Source organism: Monodelphis domestica, chromosome 3 (genome assembly GCF_027887165.1).
Source record: "Monodelphis domestica isolate mMonDom1 chromosome 3, mMonDom1.pri, whole genome shotgun sequence".
Taxonomy (NCBI): Eukaryota; Metazoa; Chordata; class Mammalia; order Didelphimorphia; family Didelphidae; genus Monodelphis; species Monodelphis domestica.
In genome coordinates, this window is record NC_077229.1 from 110,885,106 (window position 1) to 110,902,290 (window position 17,185).

The 17,185-nt window shown below is 44.1% G+C and overlaps 1 protein-coding gene across 18 annotated transcripts in view; it reads right to left on the reverse strand.

The window, feature by feature from the left end:
- PTP4A3 (protein tyrosine phosphatase 4A3) overlaps positions 1–17,185 on the reverse strand; it is a 246,418-nt gene that overhangs the window by 39,575 nt on the left and 189,658 nt on the right. For 2 of the 18 annotated variants that reach the window (XM_016431914.2, XM_016431911.2), the window contains exon 1: positions 15,616–15,881. The exons of 12 other annotated variants lie outside the window; for them this stretch is intronic. The gene's annotated coding sequence lies outside the window, so the exon portion shown is untranslated. Of the gene's footprint in view, positions 1–197; positions 583–618; positions 717–15,615; positions 15,882–17,185 lie in introns of those variants that run through there. 4 more of the 18 variants (XM_016431910.2, XM_016431907.2, XM_016431912.2 and 1 more) reach the window with 3 other exon arrangements.

A 17,185-nucleotide genomic window follows, 5' to 3' on the forward strand; every position in this document is an offset into this window, starting at 1 on the left:
GCCATCCCAGCCTTCCCCACCCCACCCCCCCTTCCAGGAAAAGAAAAGCCCAGAGCCAGGCCTGGAGAAAGGCATTTTTCACAAGCCAAATGTGCCCAGGACTCCATGTCCCCCAAGAGTCCAGCCTCCTCCCCATGTGCTCCCTCGCGGTCCAAAGGCAGCTTGGGGGGAGAGAGGGCAAGGGACTGGGGGCTCACCTCTGAGTCACCACCCGGGCGCCGGCCAGGGGAGAGAGAGGAGCGGAGCGGAGTAGAGCTAGGCTGAGCAGAGCTGAGCAGAGGGGAGCGATCAGTGCTCCTGCTCCTCGGAGGGGCTGAGCTGAGCGGAGCCGAGCCGAGCTGCGCTGAGCTGCGCCGCGTTGTGCCGTGCTACGCACCAATGTGCTGCTCTGGTCTGGGCTGAGCTGGGCTGGGCTGGGCAGCACTGCGCTGCGTCGCGCCGGGCCGGGCGGGCTGTGTGGGGCTGCACGGTGAGTGTGTGACCTTAATACGGCCGCCGGGAACCAGTCTGGGGCTGCCCTGCTGGGCACATGACGCTGACAAGCGAGCAAAAGAGAGAGAGCAAGCGAACGAGGAAAGGCACACGCGCGCGCGCATACACACACACACACACACTCACCTCTCCAGCTCACGGGGCCCCTTAGGCATTTCCCAGGCCGCCCGGTGGGGAGGGGCCAAGAGGGCCAGGATCAGGGAAGGGGGAGGGCCCTCCAAGGCAGGGAACTGGGCTAGGGCCAGAGCACAGCCAGGACTGGGGGCGGGGAGAGTCGGGGAGCTAGGGAAGAGAACCCTGGGGGGCCGAAGGGGAGGGGAGAAAGAAAAGAGATGAGTAAAGGTAAAGAAAGGAGAGAGGAAAGAACAAGAGACTGGATCTAGAAAGGGCATACTTAGAAGGAAATGTCACTTTTTATTGCACTTAAAGGTCTCCAAAGGGCTCTTCCTCACCTTTAGCACCGGTTTAATTATACCCATTTGGGGTCACAGACTTCAAGGGGCAGGGCGCCTGACACAACATCTAGTTCTAACCCTCCGAGAAAGGAAGTGGATTGGCAAAGGTGTTCAGAGCCCCTAAGTGTCAGTTAGGGGAGGTCATCTTAGTTCGAAGCTAGCTCTAGCCCTTCCAATACTAAACCTACCTGAGGTCGGAGGCAGAAAAGTTATAGGAGACATGAGGCTGCAACATGAACAAGTAAGAGAAAGAACTGGGGTGAGGAAAGAATAGAGAGAGGTCACAATAGGGCTGAAGGGAATAAATGAGGGGGAAATGGGGGTGGAGAACTCCCAGACAGATCAAAAGCTGCCTGGGCTCCTCCTCCTCTTGAGAGACAGAGACAGAGACAGAGACACAGAAACAGAGAAACAGAAAGAGAGACTGTGTGAGTGACAGAGGCAGAGCCTGAAAGACAAGTGCCTGAGTCTTCCTATACACTCACTACAGACCTAAGCCTGGTAAGAGACTGGATTCACAAGGTAGTGTGTCTCCCTGGGATGCCCAGGGGTGATCCAAAAAAACCTCAAGGAAAATCATTGTGCTTAAAGGATGGACCCAGCTTTTTTTCCCAGTCCAAGGGCTTCAGGAAATCATGGTTCCAGGTCTACCTCCTGTCTTTCCCAGGCCCACAGAGGGCATAGGGATAGTTTTGCATATCCAATAATTTCTGAAAGGTTTTGGAAAACCTGAAAACTAAGGGATTGACCTTTCCAGACATCACAAGTACTGTGCCTTCTATCCCATATGCCACTTGGGCTGGCATATAAACTGAAGAATAATGGGGAAAGGAATAATAATGACAAATTCTATAAAGACCTCAGCTCCCATCTGTATGATACCTGATGCACTTTCAAAGCATTCCCTTACAGTGTTTCATTTATTGTTACTAACACAGTTATGCTCATTCATTTACTCATTAGACAAACATTTTAAAGTGCCTATTCTCTGTTTCATGCTGTGGGGGCAAAATACACAGTTCAGACAGTAGGAAATACCAGCCCCCAAGGAATCAACAATCTAGTAGAGGCATAACATATATAACTATAATACACATTATTATGGTATTTTATTATTACATTTTATGGTAAGAGTTAGGGAGGTACAAAATGAAGTGCTACATCTGTCTAAGGGGAAGACTATTAGCTTCAGTGCTTATAGTCTTAGATTGGTCACTTCTTTGGATCTCACTTTCCTTACTTTCTATAATGGATTTCGTCCCTGAAAAATAAACTGGTGTAAAGGAATGATAATAGGTAATGGAAGTAATAACATTTATAATAACTAGCATTATGTGTATATATAGCTCTTTTAGGTTAGAAAACACTTCACTTACATAGGTTATCTCATCTCATCCTCACTACAAAGTGAGATAGCATTACTGTTATCCCCATTTGAGAGATGAGGAAATAGAGGCTGAGAGAGCTAAGGGACTTGCCAAATGTTGCGAAACTAAGTAACCATCTCAGGCAGGATTTGAAATCAGGTCTTTAGGGCTCCAAGTCTAGTACTATATTCTATCACTTACCTGTAGGCATTCCACAACATTCCCAACCACTGATCTTCAGCTTGTGCCAGAAGACCTCTAAGGACTACACAGGCCATTCTACTTTTGGTCACCTCAATTGTTGGAAAGTTTTGATTTGTTTTTTCTTTTATCAATGAGAAATCAGCCACTTTGTGAATTCCACCTGTGGTTTCTAATTCTGCCTGCTAGAGTCAAAAGGGAACCATTTAATCCCTCTTTCACTTGTCAGCTCCACAAACACTGTGAAGATGATGACTGGTGGAACACAAACCCCAACTCTCTCTAAAAGTCTTATGAAACCCCCTTTTTCTCATCTGTAAAACTAGAAAAATAATTCTACTACCTAAGCGTAAGACAAAGACTTTGGAATCCAAAAGGACAACAGAAATGGAAATAATTATCATCTCCAAACTGGAAAGGTATAGGCTTGTCCACAGACTATGAGCATCAGCCTTAAAAATAAGGGCAAGAGGCCTGTCCCCAAAAAGGTTGGCCACTAGGTGACAAATGTTCTTGACCTCAAAGGCTCACCAATCTCAGCTGCCCAGGCAGTAAAAGCCTGGAGTGAGGACCCACATCCCTAAAATCACAGATGTTTGGAAACAGTAAAGAAGTGGTAGGAATCCAAGGCCCCCAAGTGCTACCTCTCCAGATGGGAACACCTTGTGACCCTCTCAAAATAGACCTTTAAGCCTATAAGTAAACTGAAACCTGAGGAGGGCTAAGCTTCAGAGCTTTGTTTATTCCCCCTGCCTTCCCTTAGCTGTCTCCTCCTCCTTCTCCTTCCCAGCCAGCAACACTCTTTGGGGCTTTATCCTTGCCCCACCCCCTCCAAGACCATTACCCTGGAAGGCTCCTTCCTGTACTCCCTATGTGGCTATGCTCCTAGCCTCCCCACAAAAGGTTGCTTAAAGCCAGAAGTACCCAAAGGGTCGGGAAGGAAGGAAGGGAGGGAGGGAGGGAGGGAGGGAGGGAGGGAGGGAGGGAGGGAGGGAGGGAGGGAGGAAGGAAGGAAGGAAGGAAGGAAGGAAGGAAGGAAGGAAGGAAGGAAGGAAGGAAGGAAGGAAGGAAGGAAGGAAGGAAGGAAGGAAGGAAGGAAGGAAGGAAGGAAGGAAGGAAGGAAGGAAGGAAGGAAGGAAGGAAGGAAGGAAGGAAGGAAGGAAGGAGAGTTCCTCTTTAGAACTGGACTTAAACCTTCCTCTCTGCATCTCCCACACTTGGACCCAGCTCTGCTACTCCCTAGGTAAAAGCAGAACAAGAATATTGTCTTTGGAATCTTAGGACTTGGTTTCCACCATGTGTTGCTACTAATTAACAAGGAGCTTGTGGGCAAATCACTTCACTAGGCCTCAGTTTCCTCATCTATAAAATAAAGGGCTGACCTCTAAAGTCCATTCTGGCCCTAAATCTATGATCTTCCCCACTTATGCACAATAGCCCTTCAAGTATTTTAAAATGGCTAGCCTTAAGGCCAAACATTCTTAACTCTGTTCATCCCCCTTGTTTTAATATGATCTCAAGGATCTTGATATCTTCCAGATGATAAATGTGCTGCCCAGAACTAAATATTCCAGGTATAACTTGACCGTGGCAGAACACAGTATAAATATCACCTCTCTCATTCTGGATATTTAATGTAGCCAAAACACTCTTAGGGAACCTAAAACTTTCAGTAGCTATCTTGGCTGCCATTATACTAGATTGACTCATATGAAGAATGTAGTTCACTAAGACCTCCAGGTGTCTTGCAGATTAACTGTTATCTCACTAGTCCTGCCTCATCTTCATTTCATGGTGTTAGTTCTCTGAATCTAGGTACAATCCAGGTTTCAGTTCAGCTCTTGTTGTTAGAACAATTCCTACCTTAGAGATGATCCATTCAAAACTCAAAAGAGATTTCCCTTCATTTGAATGATGAAACAACTGACTCTTGAAGGGAAGAGAAGTGATTTCTCTAAGGTCACACTGTCATTATTAATAGGGATAGTATAACAAATCTAGACTTTGTGGCTCAAAAATATCTTTCCCATTAGATCATTTTGCCTCTTTGGATTGTAAATGTCCCTACTTGTCTCATGAAGGCCAGTTTCTGAGGTCTAAAGAAATTCTCAGAACAACAATATCTCAGAGGTACAGAGTATCTTCTAGAGGAGTGCTTCTCAACCTTTTTGGTCTCTTAAACTCTTAAAAATGTTTAAGCATCATCCCAAAGAGCTCTTGTTTATATGGGATGTGTGTATTGATTGATATTTACTTTATTAGAAATTAAAACCACTTATTGTTATTATTGTAAAAATAATTTTGAACTCATATATCCTTCAAAAGGTCTCCAAATGCCCCCAGGGATCCACAGACCACACTTGAGAACTGCTGTTCCAGAGTGTCTCAGCAAGGGAAGAAAGGGGGGGAGGGGAGAGGGGGGAGAACGACATCTAGTCTAACCCAAATCTGAAAAGAATCTCCTTCTACCACATCCCCCAAAAGTGTCCTCTCAGGCTATACTAGAAAACTGTGAAGAGAGAATTAACTCTCTTTGTCTATTTTAATATAATCTATCAGCAACCTTTAACTCAATCAATCAAGAACTCAAAATACCCCTACTTAACACTTAAGTAAGAGAATTCACAAGTCACTTACTAGAGAAAACTCTCACCTCCAAAGGAACCTGCCCAGCCCTGGGCTGTGCTAGTCAAACTGAAAGACTGTTATTGGTTTCTGTGAAGAAGGGGAGAAACAGGAAATGACGTGGAGAAAGCGATATAAAAGAAGAGACCAACATGGTCTCCTGTCTTTCCTTCCTTGGTTTTTGGAGAGACTGGTTCCTTGGAAACCATTACTTCCTTGGCTTTTGGAGAGATTCTTCCCTTGGATTCTACCTTAGTGAATAGAGCTGAAGAGACATGCTTTTCCTTGGAGTCATTATACCTTGGGAAATCCATGTGGAGATTAGGACTTGAGGAAGCCCCTGCTGGGGGCTGAGCAGAACTTCACCAGAGTAGCACTTAGCTGGTAGGCTAGACCAGGCTTTGTCTCCCTATATTTCCCACTTTCACTATCTCTACCTTTGGTAAATAAAAGCTGCCTTCATTTTGACTTAGGGGCTAATATTTTATAAACAGCAACCACAATCTCATTTTTATAATTTTAATATTTGAGTCAAAACCCAATTTTAATTGTTACAAAATCTCCCAAATTGGAAAGTTTTTCTCCCAAAAGTTATCTAATTTTGGACATCTTTAATTCAGGCAAAACAGGCCTCTCAGCAACATCTGTTCGTTGCTCCTGGTAGTTAAGGAAGACTTTCAGGAAAAGGAAGAAACTTAAGCTTTGAAGTATCAGTGAGCTTTGAAGGAAGATATTCCAGACTGGGAAGAGAATGGAGAGGAAAGGGGAAGAACTGAGACAGCTTAAAGAAAGGTACCAAGTCAGAGACAAAACCTGACAAGTGAGAAGAATTTCAGATGGCAAAGACAACAAAGTAATTCCATGAATGGCTCTCAAAGGAAGTGCTGATACCCTGGAAAGCTAGTTAAAGTGAAGTTAATGGCAGGGTCCTGTAAAGAGTGAATCCCCTTTTAAGTTAATCAATCAAAAACTTAAGCACCCCTACTTAGTACCTTACCACTAAGTATGAGAGTTCACAAGTCACTTGTTAGAGTAGGTGACAACTGCCCCCCCATCAGTGCTAGGCAACTTGAAAGACTAGGATTGGTTCCCATAAAGTGGGGAAGGGACAGGAAATGATGTGGGAAAAGGGCTCTAAAAAGTTCTGAACTTCCTGTCCAAAGGACTTCTACTGTAGGCTTCTCCTTTGGAGTTCTTCTTTGGAGTCTCTGCTCCTTGGATCTTCTCCTTTGGACTTCTTTGGAGGATGGCTCTTTGGGGCTTTTGGACTTAAACTTAGACTTGGAGTTTTGGGCCTTTTGACTATGGAGTTTTCAGCTTTGGGACTTTGACTTTTGGCTTTGGAGCTTCTTGGAGTTGAGGACTTTCTTGTTGGGTTCACTGCTGCCTTGGTGAGCTTAGCTCACCAGGCTTTTCTGCATTGGGACCTTACCTGGATCCTGCCCAGTTTGCTAGTGAGTGACTAGGATTCCCACATGAAGATTGGAAGTCTGTAGGGGAATGAGCTTCATTTCATAGAATCAGCATTTAGGGTAGGCTAGGCAGTCTCCTTACCTCTTTTCCTTCCACATTTCCCTCTTTTTACTATTAAACATTAAAAATTCTTGTGGATTAATATGTATTATATTAATTTGTGTAGATGACTTCAACTCCTATTAAACTGCAAACTCCATAAGGATAAGGAAAGTATATTATCAAAAGCATGGATTGTGCCTAGCCTGGTAAGCAAACAATCAGTGCTTGCTGAATTGATAGGCAGAACTTCATCATTTTTCATCATTATAATCCCAGCAACTAACACAGTACCTTGCACATGGCAAGTTCCTAAGAACTTCTGTCTAACTACAGTGAACTAAATTATGGTTCCTATGAAGATGGGGGTAAAGATGGCCAGCACTTAAATATCTAATTTGATTAAAAATATCAGTGACAACAATGTACCTGACTAAACAAAATATTGCCAGCCAGTGGATGCCTGGTCAAGCACTGTCCACAAATCTCAATGAGGGCAAACATTTTAGGGGCAGGGGGGCTCCTTGTTTCCTCTTTTTTCCATAAGACTATTAAATGTATATTTAATGAGAAAGATGTAGATATAACATAACTGGATTTCTAAAGGCAGCTGACAAAGTCTATGAGCGTCCATGCTCATGGAGAAGATGGAGAGATGTGCATTAGATGACAGTCCCCTATGTTTCTAGGATCATTTACATAAATTAACCAAAAAAAGCAGTATTAATAGAACCCTGAGGGGTCAACAGAGCAACAGGTCTTTGGTGGAGTGCCCCAAAGATCTTGTCCCTCTTTCTGTTCTGTTCAACATTTGAAGATCATAGAAACTCAGAATAGGAAAGCCCCTCAGAAAAACAGGAATCTTCTCTACAATATCTTTGAAAAAGGAGTTAGTTATCCAGCTATCACCTGAAGCTCTCTAACAGCTAGGTGGTGCAGGATAAAGTATTGTCCCTAGAGTCATAAAGATTCATTTTCCTTAGTTCAAATCCAGCTTCAGATATTTACCAGTTATGTGACCTTATATAAGTAAGGCACTTTATCCCTTTTGTCTCAGTTTCCTCACCTGTAAAATGAGCTGGAAAAGGAAATGGGGAAATTACTCCAGTATCTTTGCCAAGAAAACTCCAAATGGAGTCATGAAAAGTCAGAAGACACAAATGAAATACCTGAACCATAACATCAAGGAGTCTGTTATCTCCTGAAACAGCCTCTTCTACTTTTGGACAAATCTAATTGTTACAGGCTTTCCTTATATCCAAGGGAAATTTGTGACTTTTCAAAAAATCAAAGGCTTAGATAAAGGCATCAGTGTCACATGTGAGAAATTTACCAATGATCTTGATGATCATAGCACAGAATTTGGATGAAAGCTAATGCAAAAATAGCCTGAATCCAACACAATGAAATGCAATACAGACAGATAAATGTAAAGTCCTATGCTTGGGTCTAAACTATCAGCTGCACAAAGATGAAAATGTAGTGAGGCAAAAGGTTATAGGAAAAAGATCTGAGGGTCAGTGAGTCAATAGTGTGCCAAGATAGCCAAAAAAAAAATAATATGCATCAAGTCACATTAATCAATTATTTATTAAGTGCCTCCTCTGTGCTAGGCACTGTAATAGGCATTGCAGATACAAATACAAGGAATAAAGGAAGTACTTACAATCTAATATTGGAGATGATGATTTCATAAGCATAGATAGCACAAATATAGAGAATAAATAAAAACCAACACAAAGTAAGTAACTCAAAGGTAGATTGGTAGGCTGGAGTCCAGAAAGGCAAGGCTGACAATTCTGTAGTGTTGTGCCTTAGGCATACTACATCTGGGGTATCATATTCTATTCTGGGTGCCACATTTTAGGAAGGGTATTGATGAATTGAAATGTATCCAGAGCAGAGTGCCCTGGATGGTGAGAGGACTCAGGATCATGCCATATGGGGATTGACAGGAGGAACTGCAGTTATTTAGCTTGGAGAAGAAAAGATTTAGGTGATGGGGGACCAGGCCAGGAGAGCTGGTTTCAATTATCTGAAGAGCTGCCTGGGAAAGAGGAATTAGTTGCCTTCTGCTTAGTCTGACAGGACAGAACTAGGAGCAATCTAAGGAAGTCCAAGAAAGGAATATTTGGGTTCAACATAAAGAGCTAACAATAAGAGCTAATTTTAAAAATGCAGTAGGTTACACCTCCATGAGGGAATGAGCTCCCCATCTCTGAAGGTCATCAAATAGTAGCTAAATGACCAACTGTCAGCAGGGCTGTACAGGTAATTCTTGGTATTGTAAGGTTGGGCTAGATGATCACTTAGGTCCCTTCCCACTCCAGAGATTGAAATTCTATGATTCTAGGTGCTGGTCACAGCCATTCACTTCCCCTGCATTGTCAGGCTACAGAATTAAGTCTCTTGGGTATAAATAAGGTCAATCCCAGGCTGAGTAGAAAAAAAGTCATGAACAGCTTTGCAGCTGCCCCCTCTACTCCTTACAAAAGGGCTGTTCCCTCTTCCCTCAACAACATCTCTATTTCTCTTGGCACCTAAGTGTCCTGCAGATCTCACTGAAAGATTGTGGTAGATATCTATTGGACACCCAGACCCTCAGGTGGGAAGAGAAAGGTCTCCCTGAAAACTGAAGGATCAATGAGAAAAATGGGCACAAAAGTATGTATGACTCCTAGACAAGAAAACCCAGAGACCAAGTGTCAGGGTCATAAAGGAAGCATAGAGATCTGACTATTCCAGCAGTCTGGACTGACAACATGAAGTGTTAGATGGAAGATCTAGGGTCAAATCCTCACTCTGCACAAGTTATAAATTCTCTAAGCCTCAGAGTCCTCATCTGTGAAATGGGGATGATAGCATCACTACCTCACAGAGCTGTTTTGAGGACCTGAGAAGATACCATCTTTGCAATCCTTAAAGACTCATGAAAATGTGAACCATCACTATCAGAAGTGTGTGGCAATAAAAAGAGCCCTTTGCTAGGAATTAGGAATTCAAGAGCCCTAGATTCTAGCCAGTCCTAGCACTACCAAAAACTCCCTGTGTGACCTCAAACAAATCACTTCCCCTGTTTGGGCCTTTGCAAAATGAGGGAAATAAATGAGGATGATCTCTGAAGACGTGTCTTCCTGCCATGACAGTCTGTGTTCTATGTCCTAAGGACCCTTTCCAGCCTTTCAGAGCTGACCTGCTGATTTCTGATCCACTGAAATCAGCACAGGATCTCTGTACTCCTCAAATTTAGGTGATATCTCCAATATCAGCAGGTTGTAGGGTCTGAACTAAGTACATTTTCTATTTTGTTACCAAGAAAAAATATTGGTTGTTTCCCAGTTGTGTGCCTCTAGTTAAGTCACTTAACCCTGTATGCCTAGCCCTTGCCCTTCTGACTCAATATTATTACCAAGTCAAAAAAAGGGTTAAAAAAAAATAAAAATCTTGAGTATGTTGAGGAGATTCAGCCTAGGATCAGAGTTCAGTCTGGGGGATGTAGGCAGATCTAGGCTTTAGCCTCCAAAGTTAGCATTAGGACTAGATGACCTCTGAGGTCTCATCCTCCTCCAAGGATCTTCCATTTTGAACTCCCACTCTTGGATACCTTAGCCATAAGTGGACCAGAGTTACCATAGAAATGCCTGACATTTCTCATCCAAATCCCCCAGTCTCCTGCAGACTCCTCTATGTCTGAAGCACTGGGACAAATGCTAATAACATTCCCAGAAGGTTAAATTATAACCGTGTGATTGTTGAGCAAAGGCAGAGAATGGATAAGCATGCTGTGTCCAAAGACCAATTAAAGAGCGGTGGAGACAGGGGAGCTTTAGAGGTCTCCACAGGAGCTTAGAGATGGAAAGGCTCTTAGAATACAGAATGTCAAAGTCAGAAGGGAGGGCCCTTAGAACATGGAATGGCAAGACCATTCCTTTCATTTCACAGATGAGTATACCAAGGTCAGAGAAGTAAACTTTTTTTTCCCCAAAGGAAATATTTATTTTGTACCTACTATGTGCAAAGCTCTATATAATGTCCTTAACTGATCCATTCAGGATCACTCCTATGAAGGAAAAGACTTTCCACTAAGATGACCCACGAATTCCCTGGTCACAAATACATTCAAAAGCTGAAAAGTATAACCTTTTGTTATTGTTATGTAAAAAGTTAATCTTGGAGTAGATTTGGTTGGAGCTAAGAACTGGTGGAGAAGAAGGGGAGAAATGAGGTCAGAAGTGGAGTAAGGTCAGATGGGCCTTCAAGGCAGAGGGCCTAGAAAAGGAATAGTGGCTTGATCCTATCAGGAATGCACAGTGAGAGGAGATATAGTGATGGTATGAGGGCGAATCCAAGCAGGGATTACACCTACTGTGTCTATGTAGCTCTCCCTCCTAGTAAATGGGGACCAGGGCCAAGGAAATAACTGTCTCCAGGTGTAAATGGAAAGAGGGGCATATAATCTAGTAGGACAAATAATAAAGAATGAGGCAGACAAATGAAACCTGAGTTATGTCTCACCACAACTCCAAAGGGGAGGCAATGGAAAAGAGGATGCCATGTATTTATTTTCAGTGCTTTTCTCCCTTAACTTATCAGCTCCTATAATCTTTATGCAGATGACTCTAAAATCTACATATCCAGACCTAATGGGAATGGATTCCTGAATTGCTGAAATTCCTGAATTCCAATTCCTTAAAATGGACTGCCAGCTGGGTGTCTCTGGATGGAGGTACTTTAAGCATTTCAAACTCAAAAGGTCCAAACTTCAGTACATCTGGTGAGACTACTGCTACATAAATTCTCAATCCTGAAGACCGAGGTCTAGGGCACTTCCCCCTTCACCTTCCACATTCAATTAACTACCTAATTCTACTGGTTCTATCTCAAAATATCACTCATGTCTGTCCCTTGCATCTACCCACTCAGTCAATATCTAGTTTAGAAACTCATCACCTCGAACCTAGAACCTACTGCAGTAGCCTTCTACTTGGGTCCCCTGGCTTTATAGTCTCTTCCCTCTCCAATCCATTCTCCTAAGGCACAAGTCGGTCACTTCCCTCCTTATAAACCTTCAGAGCTCCTTGCTGCCTTCGGCATACAACACGAAATCCTCAGCTTGGCATTTAAAGCTCTCCACAATCTGGCTTCTACCTATTTTTCCAGGCTTAAATCCTATTATCTCCTAACAACTCATCTTGGTAAACTCAACCTTCCCACCAAGTCAGACTAGTAGCTATTTGCCAGCCATGATGCTCTAAACTCCACCTTTATACATTTGCACAAATTATTTTTCTATTTCCCCCCTGAAGAGATCTTGTCTTCCTTCAAGGCTCAACTCAGGCGTCATCTCTGCAGTGAAGAATTTCTTAATTTCTTCCCTTTGTCCCCAGCTATTCAACTCCTCTTTTCTTCCTCTCCCTCTTCCCCTCTGCAAATTGCAAAACCTTTCCATCCTTAATCACACCTCTTGTCTCTCTCCTCCTCCTCCTCCTCTTCCTCTGCTCTCTCTCCACCACTTTTCTCTCCCCCATTTCTGTCTGTCTGTCTCTCTCCTGTATTTATTTACATGTATTACCCTTTCCAATACAATGCAAATATCTTAGAGGTGGGTATTATCTTAGTATCCCCAGTGACTAATGTAAAGATTTGTATATATAGTAGATGCTTCATTCCACTGCTGAATATCAGTACATGAATGTATGAGGCATGTAAACATGTAGCAGAGGGGACAAAGTACTGGTTATGAAGTGACGAGAGATGGATTTGACCTTCAGTTTTTTTTTTAAACCCTTACCTTGTATCTTGGACTCAGTACTGTGTATTGGTTCCAAGGCAGATTAGTGGTATGGGCTAAGCAATGGGGGTTAAGTGACTTGCCCAGGGTCACACAGCTCAGAAGTATCTGAGGCCAGATCTGAACCCAGGACCTCCCAACTCTGTCTCTTGACCTTCAATTCTGATATTTACCTGTGTGACCTAGAGCCATGATGAAGCCAGCCTTCCATAGGATCACATCTAAAATTCTTCAGGATCATCCAATCTCACTAAGACCTAGTGAGGTTCAGTAATCATAGAAGTTCATAATTAGTACTGGAACCCAGAACCTGCCTCTAACTCCAGGGATTTTCCCCATTATGCCACACTGCTACTCACCTCCTTGTACCTTGACTTTCTCACCTGCAAAATGGGGATAATACATATACCACCTACGTCCAAGGGTTGTGGTGAGGAAAGTGCTTTGTAAGCCATAAAGAGGCAAAGAAAAGTGAGCCATAATTATGATAATTATTATTATAAAATTTTTAATTATTATTACAACCACATACTTAACACCACAAAGGGCATCTCCCCAGGGACCTGCCCTGTAAAATATCCCAGCTCTCAAGGCAGAAATGGGCGGGAAGGGCAACAGAGTCCCTGACTCAGGCAGAAGTTCAGTTTCCAAAATAGGAAGCACATTTGGCCTTTTCCACATGAGCCATGGTCCACTATCACCCGCCAGCCCCCAGCAAGTGACATGGGGAGTGGCGCCACTGAGGAGCACACGCATGGAGCACGGGAGACCTTGCCAAGAAAGGGCACACGCTGGAGCCCAAAGGAGTCAGGCTGCATGGTCTTGGTTTCTATAACAGAATAGCTGGGTGCTGGCACTGCCTGATCAGATACAACATATGTGGTGGGGAAGACAGGCAAGCCTACCGGAGGAATCCTCTATGGCACCAGTCCTTTGAAGGTCTTGCACCGGAGGGAAGACCTTGTAAGGAATGTCACCCTTGACTAGCCATGGAAAACTTTATTCAACACATCCCTAGGAGCCCACCATAGATGGAGACAGACAGACAGACAGACAGACAGACAGACAGAGGCAGAGAGAGGCAGAGGCAAGGCAGCGAGAGAGACACTATCCAACCTCACTAATCCCAGATTTATTCCTTTCGCAGGCTGCAGCTCCCAAATCAGAGGCTTAGCTCTATCCGCTATAACTTAGAGGGGTTCTTGGGTACATCAGCCCAGTCTTCAGCTTGCCAGTGAATAGAATGGGGATGAATAAATGAATAAAGATCCACCCTGAAAGCAGCAGCAGGCAGTCACATCCATTTCACACATTCCTTTCCCCACACAGACATCTCAAGCAGCTGGCCTCCATTCTACCTGGCACAGAGGCCACTCCACAAATAAGCAAATTCTCCATCTCTGCAACAAGTTAAGAGTGGACAGACAAGCATTTATTAAGTTCACAAATGTGTCAAGCTCTTAGAAAGGGTTTTCATCAAACAACCCTATGCCAGGAGGTAGATATGTGAGTATTATGATGCCCATTTTAGAGATAAAGAAACTGAGTTCCTAAGAAAAGCAGTGATTTCCCCTATGTCAAACAGCTAAGTTAGGTTACTGACACTGAGATACAAACCTCAGATCTCTTCGCTCTAAATTCAAGGCTCTTTCTAGCCCATTACAAATAAATAATCACCTATTATAATTATAATATTATAATAGTATAATCACAAGTTGTTCCTACCTATTTGTCTCATCAGAATAATGGCTTCTTCTATTTGTATAGTGCTTTGAACTTTGCAAAGTGTTTTTGATAAATTATTTCACTGCTTATTTGGAAACCAATCTTGCATAGTTTACAGGCAGTTAGATGGCAAAGTAGATAAGAGTATTGGGCCTGGGGTCAGGAAGGTCCGAGTTCAAATCATGCCTCAGACACTTACTAGCTATGTCACTCTGGGCAAGTCACTGAACCTCTTTTTGCCTCAGTTTCCTCATCTGTCAAATGGTTGTTGTGAGGATCAAATGAGATTATATTTGTAAAGCACTGATCACAGTGCCTGACACACAGTAGATGCTTACTAAATGTTTATTACATCCATTTCATTTGATCCTCACAAAAAGCTTGTGAGGATTTTGTTGTAATTATTGTCATTCCTATTTAATGGACAAGAAAAGAGAGTTAAGCAACTTGCCTATAGTCCCACAGCTAGTAAGTGTCAGAGGCAGGATTTGATGGGACGGGAACTCAAGTCTCCAGACTCCACATACAATATTTTTACTATCAAGACACAGAACAAGAGGTAGAGCTGGGATGCCTGGATCCTAGGACAGGTCCAAGTGCCCACTTCACAGCCCAATTGCCACAGACTCAGGAAGGTGTGCATGTTCTGAAAATGTGCAAAAAAGAATGAGACAGTCAAGTCAGCTGCAGAAAGGAAAGCTGTCCCATAGCAGAAGTTCTTACTAGGTTTTCCTAGAGAAAAGGTAACAATCTTTGGACTATCTGCTGCTTTTGAATTATCCAGGGTTCCCAGCCTACCACTCAGCCTGGAGTTCCCCTGAGCTATTTTTTTCTTCTTTTTTACTGAATAAAGTATTGACATGCTATTCTCAGCTCATGAATCCCAGTCACTCCAGGGGTCTCCAAACCAGACTGGCCCTCTCCCTGCTCTCTGCTCCATTCTGAAATGCACCAGGAATGTTCTCTCTCCTTTGTCCCTACTCCCTGTGCCCCCTTTGCTCTCTCTTTCCCATCTCAGAACTTAGCCAGGGGATCCTGTAGCTCTCAGCTGATTCCATCCTGAGGGGTGAAGGAAGGTGGCTGTTTCCATCTTTCAGTGGGGAGGGAGAGGAGGTTTCAGACAGTCCAGCCAGAATGATAAGATTATATGATTTAAGAGCTAGAAGGGCTCTTTGAGAATCATTTTATAGAGAGAAGAAACTGAGGTCCAAATAGGTTAATGACCATCCAATGACCAGCAATTAGGAAGTACCAAAGTCAGGATAAGAGCCCAGGGTTTCTGATTCTAGATCCCATTGATCTTTCTACCTGTTCTCTGCCTTGCTAATAGATTCCAGCTCCCAGCTCCCCTTGCTTCCAGATGGGAGAGACTAATAATGGTAATCTCTATCCCATGTCCTGCCAATCTCCAACCCCAGAAAGGCTTATTTCACCATTCCCAACTTACCCAATCCTGAAATCATGGGGCCAACAGTCATCCCCATCCCTCTCCAGCTCCAGAGACCAGCTGTTGCTGGGAGCCTGTGGCCTGGGCTACCCTTCCACGACCCTGGCCGGCTTCCCTCTCCAGTCCTGAGCGGCACCCACCACACTGGGGCACACTTCGGGGCTGCTATGGCCTGGGATGGTAAACAACTCCCATCCTCCCAGAAGCTTCCTGCAGGAAGCAGGAACCCGAGCAGGGACGGATCCCACGGCTCTCCGGGGATATTCAATAGCCCAAGCAACATATTTCCGAGGCTATTTATAGAGCTTTCAGGCATCACGTGGCCAGGCCCAAGTCTTCCCCATTAGGATGGGGCGGCTCGGATGGACTTGTTTTGAAAGCAGGAGACGGTGAAGGCCCCGCTGATAAACACCGGGCCCCTGGCTGCTCACCCACACCTGTTTTCTATATTTAGAGTCAGGCATCTGCAAGCAGGCTTGCTGGGAGGAAAAAACAGAGCAAAGGAGCTCTGGAGGCCAGAGAAGATGAGAGAGGGGGCAGGCAGCGGTAAAGTAAGGCGCCCCCCCTTTCCTCTGGTGCATGGCAACAAACCCTAGATACTGCCCATCAGGTAAGAGCAACAAGGTTATGGGAGCAGCAGAGCTGCAAAACGCAGCAGGTGAGGGTCCCCAGACCTTGGGGACTGTGGGTCAGGACCTCTCCCAGGGCACATAGAAAAAGCCCTGGATGAGCAACCTCAGTCGAGCCGCCCATGTGCTGTGTGAGCTAAGGTAATTCACTGCCCATCTCTGAGACAGCCTGCTTCCTCCTCTGTGACATGAGAGGGCTCAGCTAGAGGTCCCTCTAAGCCCCATCAGACTATCATTCTACATAATCTGTGTTCCCAAATACTCTTCAAACAGGACTCTTGTGAAGGCAGAGTTCTAGAGGGGAAAAAAAACCCAACTAAAACAATATGGGCATCCTGCCTCCCATCTTGCTAAGCCACCAGTTATCTCTTGAGGTCAGGAAATCAACTTTTTTTTTTTTAATCATGGAAGGAAAGAAACAAGATTTATTAAGTACCTACTATGGTTCTAGATGCTGAGCCAAGCACTTTGCAAATATGATCTCATTTGACCCTCAAAAAGACCATGGGAGGTAGGCATTATTATGATCCCCATTTTACAGTTGAGGAAATTGAGGCAGAAAAAGGCTAAGTGACATACCCAATGTCACACAGCAAGAAAGCATATGAGAACATGTGTGAACTTGGGTTTTCTGACTCCAGGTCCAGTGCTCACCTAGTTGCCTCAGAAACTCCTTTGGTGGAGGCAGCTGGGTAGCTCAGTGGATTGAAAGCCAGGCCTAGAGATGGGAGGTCCTAGGTTCAAATCTGGCCTCAGACACTTCCCAGCTGTGTGACCCTGGGCAAGTCACTTGACCCCCATTGCCTAGCCCTTACCACTCTTCTGCCTTGGAGCCAATACACAGTATTGACTCCAAGATGGAAGGTAAGGGTTTAAAAAAAAAAAAAAGAAACTCCTTTGGCAGTCTGATCATTTGGGAAGGACCTACTGTGTGCCAGACA